Here is a 5506-nt window from a genome sequence, read left to right as displayed (position 1 = left end):
TAGCCTTTATCAACGACGCTATGCATATATACACGCCACGCGGTTAATAAGCAAATTAGTACCTACCCCAAGTAATGATTCTGTCAGATCTAGAGATGCATTTTGAGTTTTGTCTGGGTTTTACGGCAGTTCGCACGACAGTGAGCCGAGAAATCGAATTAAACCATTTGGCAAAATGACATTTAGAAAATGAAGCAAAAACGGCCATTTATTATTTTCTACTAATGTGACCTTTAACCTAAGTTACCGAGGCAACTGGTAAACACTATATTTACATAGACTGATATTGACTTGTCAATCCTCCCTTTACACATGCACATGACATAGACTATATCAAGAGTCCCGATAGTAGAGACTCATTAGGCTGGACTATTATATGACTCTTGACTTATCTACGATCAATACACAGGCCACATAAACTCCCAGTTTACGTAGTTCCGACCATTCGAAAGTGTTTGCGTACAAGGAAATAAATGAGAGTGTTCATTGCTAGATTATTCAGTACGCTCATCAATTAAACAACAAGCGCCGCTACTGATCCGGCAGTCCGTAATTTATATTAAATTTCACAAAGTTTTCTTGATGCCACTGATTTCTATAAGGTACCGAGATAACATATGGGATGATGCGTGCATTGAATTGGTCCTCCTGCTACACCATGTAGTCACGTGTTTACAGTGAATATACACACCCCCTGCCACACCCTTAGTCACTGGTGTTACATGTATATACAAACCTCGCTGCCAACACCCGTAGTGAACTGTGTTAGCAGTGAATTATACACACCCTCGCTGCCACACGCCTTCGTAAGTACTGTGTTACAGTGTATATACACACCGTCCTGCACACACCCTGTAGAGTGGACTGTGTCACAGTGTATTATACAAACCTCCTGTCACACCTTGTACAGTCACTGTGCTTACAGTGAATGATATCACACAATCCGTGTCACAACCTCTTGTAGTGATTGTGTTAACAGTGTATATACAAGAACCTCCTGCCACACCTGTAGTCACTGTGCTACAGGTGAATATACAAACCTCCTGCCACAGCCCTGTAGTGACTGGTTACAGTGTTAGTACAGCAGACCTGTCACACCGGAGTCACTGTGTTACAGTGGAATATACACACCCCTGCCACACCCACTGTAGTGACTGTGTTCAGTGATATTACACACCTCCTGCCACCCTGTAGTGACTCGTGTTACAGTTATATGCAAACCTCCTGTCACACCTTGTAAGTCACTGTGTTACAGTGAAATATACACATCTCCTCGCACCCTGTAGTCACTGGTTAAGTGAATTATACATAACCTCCTGCCACACCCTGTATGACTGTGTTACAGTGAATATACACATCCACTACCCCGACCACCCCTGTAGTGACTGTTGGAAGCAGCAATCTCTCCCATCGTCATCGGCGGTGGTGTAGGGATCGCCTCAATATCCAAGAAGTGCCTGCTGGATTGCCAGCTCTGCTGAACCATGACTCATTCAGCTGGCCTGCAAATGAATAATAATAATTATTATTGTTATATATAATGATGACACGATGATAGTCAATAGTAATAAAAGAATAATAAAAAATAATAATAAGTCAATAATCTCTGTTCCTGAATGACCGTCATCTCGTGTCCGTCGTGGTCGTCTGCGCGTCGTATCATCATCACATCACACAGGATGAGGTATAGTGACCAATGATAATAAATAATATATTACATTATTAAAATAATAACTAATAATAACAATTAGAAGAACAGAACAACACAATACATTTCATCCCTATTAAACACCTAGCTTTTGTTTCAGACATTATTTTTAAGATTTAAAAGTAACTAAAAACTACACCGGCCCGCTGCCCATATCCTGAAAACGATCATCTCAGGCACAAACAATTCAATAAGCGTGTAAAACACTTTTGGAATAATTTCGCGGATATGACTTGTATATATACACTCTGGTAGATTTGGCTGCACTAGGAATTGATGACGTGTTGCGGCACGCGATGCTACGTGCGGATAGTCGTGGCGTACATGCGTACGCTGTCGGCAGAGATCACGTGTGAATGGACTCTGCGAAAGACAGACTTTCGCTAAATATAAGTTCGTATCAGTGCGTAACTAATGACGTAACAGGGTTAAATGGCGCCAGGGGCGCACCTCATGCTCAACTAGCCGACCATCAGGGGCGCAGCAGTCGCACGCCGACTATCAAACACGAAACATCGCAGAACATATGTCAGCTTCGATCGCCACCGGTCAGGCCACTCGCGCAGTCAATCTCGGACACATGAATGAGACATATCACGCTCGCGACACTAGCCAGCTCTGAACACAGAATGAGACATAAACGCCCGCCTGCACTACGCTCGGACACATGAATGAGACATAAACGCTCGCCGACACTACGCTTCGGACACATGGAATGAGACATAAACGCTCGCGACACTACGCTCGACCACGACATGAGACATACACGCTCGCCGACACTACGGCTTCGTACACATCGAATGAGACATAAACGCTCCGCCGACTACTACGCGTCGACACGTGAATGAGACATATAACCGCTCGCCGACAACTAACGCTCGCGACACATGAAATGAGACCTATAGCCGCGTTACACGTACAAAATCCACGGTTCGCTACGCGTACGAAATCAGAGTTTCGACGTACTCGCGATATTCGCCCTCGTCTATAACCACAGTATAGCTACTAATACTCAGTATACGAAAACGCGATCACTATCCTGACATAAATGAGTGCGTTTCCTACGTACTTCGGTATAGCTATACGCGGTATAGGCGGACGTGTGAACGACGCTATAGCTATACGCGTATAACAATTAGGAAACAAAAGCCACTTGTCGACCGGTCTAGCAGAAAATGTTAGTATTAAGACAGTTGTTAAGACTAATTTTGTTCTGATTCAACGGGCCCCCTGGACATCACTTATCTTGACCAATTAATGCATAAAGTATAAATGCTGGGCATAATTCGGTTGTGCACATGTATGAATGAACTGTCACAAAACATGTAAGTTTGTTTTCGAAAATGGTACGTATACTGGTACCAGCAACAGCACACAGTTGTTGTTGACTACATGCAATTTTGTAATGCCAATAAACTATATTACACTATTTTGTGTACAACGACGTCACGTAATATTCCAAAACTACGTGTGAACGCTGTTATAACTCAAGGTCACGCTGTACGCGTATCGTACGGAGTCCGTGAGATACGCGTTCGAAACTGGGTTTTACGGTACGTGTGAACGCGCTAATAAACGCTCGCCGACACCACGCTCGGACACACGAATGAGACATAAACGCTCGCCGACACCACGCTCGGACACACGAATGAGACATAAACGCTCGCCGACACTAGGTTCACGCACATGAATGAGACATAAACGCTCGCCGACACTATGTTCGGCTCGACTTGGCGGCGCATCGTGAATTTTTATTGACTGATTATCAGGTCATTATTCACAGAGAAGTCGACGCAGTGTTAGCAATGCGCATGCGCGCAGCGTGTCCGCCCACAGTGCCCACGCGTCTCCCTACGTGTAATTAACTCGCTCAGGCTCGACTAGCCGACGACTTCTCTTTACGCGTGAAAACATTCAAGTGAATAATTCACAGCCATTACATTTTTTTTAAATGGCGAGAATCGGCACGCGCGGGCGTCTGCGGCGTCGCCATGACAACAAAGCCGCATGATATTGGCAGGCACGCTCGAATGCTGAGTTCACGGTCTCTCTCTCTATCGGTGAAAACTTTATATGAACTCGTCACTGCTTGCCTCTGTGAGATAAAAGGGCAAGAACGTGCGAATGTACGATCAAGTGTTGCAAGGAGAGTGCAACTAAGGATTACAAAACACAGAGAGAGGAGGGAGAGAGGAAGGTAGGAAGAGAGAGGGGGAGAGAACACGAAAGGAAGGTGAGTGGAAGGAAGGGCGATGGACAGAGACAGAGAACAAAATAGAGAGACAGAGAGGGAGAGTGAGAGGAGGAGAACGGTAGAGAGGAAGAGCGATATTGGGATAGAGACAAATAAATTGATAGGAAGAGAGAGAAAGTGAGAGTGTGTGAGAAAGAGAGAGATAGTTAGGTAAAGAGAGAGTGCCTGTGTGTGTACATGCGCGCGCGTAAGCGTGTGCGTCCATGCATACGCGTATGTGTGCCTGTGAGTGCGTGCGTGCGCGCGTGCCTGTGTGCGTGACTTGTGGGGGATGCTCTTATTCGTCTCCGATAATCAGTTGGACCAGAGAACATCTAGAGAGCGCCGCATCCGAAATTTTGCTCACGTAGCCGGCACGGGATTGTCATTGACAAATATGTCGTTTTCAAAAGGTCATAAATTTCAATTAAGGACACCGTTACATCGACTATGCACATATCAAGTGTATACTGCACTGTCCAGCACACGCGGCGGGGCACTTAGAATATTGATAACAGCTACTGTCCCATACGTCCAGGAGTAGATAATAGGGAACTTATTATTATTATTATTATTATTATTATCCCTATTATCTACTCCTGATACGTCGAATAGCGAAATCGTCGGTAATGGAGCATACGTCGTCGGCATTGAGCGACTAAGGAATCTCATCAGGTTGTCGTCGTGGTTGCGCTTACAATTCAGCTGCAACACGTCTGCATAAATGCCGCATGTATGCATGCTTAACATCCCACATATGTAGCTGTTCGTTGCACGCTGGAGGAACACACATTAACAGGTACTTACATCGCTGCATGTTCTACCATCGATTAGAAAACAACGAACTGAACGAAAATAGCGAAAGAAAACAACGAACAATGGCTGGCAGCTGAAGAACAAAGCCATATAATCATCGTCTGCGCACCGCTTCGAATTTATTCAAAACGCTGGGGGGGGGGAGGACGTCTCCTGCTATTCTATATGAAAGTTTCAGTTCGCATGACTCAAGTGAAATATACGGCATTAGGAAGGGCATGATGGCACGCACGATCTTAATAACGACTTAATAGCGATAATCAATGTAAAAGCCATGGCAGGCAGGAAAATCACCGAAACATTCATTACTGACTTGAATTATGATTACCCTTTCAGAGTGAAAGTTCGATAGTTATTCTTAAAAGTAGCTGTCACTATCATAATTATCTTCGTCGAAAAGAAAAAGAAAAAAATAAGATCTCCGAGGACTGTGTGGTTGGTGGAGCGTCGAGCCGTGGTTGCTGCTGGTTGTTGCTTGCTATATGATAGCAGCAGTCAGACACAGCACGAGTCACCGATGCGCCTCGCAGGGCCCGACTACAGGAGTTTGCAATCCCATAATCAAACATCGCTATTGTCACTCCATCAGCCCCACCATCTCAGGCCATTCACGCATACTCGCGTATTTTGTTACCGACCACCCCTTCAGACAAAACCGATAGACCCTACCATCTCCACCTCACCATCACCACCCACCGCCTCCACCTCACCATCACCACCCACCGCCTCCACCTCACCATCACCACCCA

The 5506-nt window shown here is 45.2% G+C and overlaps 1 protein-coding gene across 1 annotated transcript in view; it reads right to left on the bottom strand.

The window, feature by feature from the left end:
- Positions 1-1321, bottom strand: part of LOC106806276 (procollagen galactosyltransferase 1-like) — an 11307-nt gene extending 9986 nt beyond the window's left edge. Inside the window, exon 1 of the mRNA XM_014808155.1 lies at positions 1314-1321. The gene's annotated coding sequence lies outside the window, so the exon portion shown is untranslated. The remainder of the gene's footprint in view (positions 1-1313) is intronic.
- Between the last annotated feature and the right edge of the window lie 4185 nt (positions 1322-5506).

This window comes from Priapulus caudatus, unplaced genomic scaffold (assembly GCF_000485595.1).
Source record: "Priapulus caudatus unplaced genomic scaffold, Priapulus_caudatus-5.0.1 Scaffold151, whole genome shotgun sequence".
In the NCBI taxonomy this organism is placed as follows: domain Eukaryota; kingdom Metazoa; phylum Priapulida; class Priapulimorpha; order Priapulimorphida; family Priapulidae; genus Priapulus; species Priapulus caudatus.
This window is presented reverse-complemented; position numbering and strand designations above follow the sequence as displayed.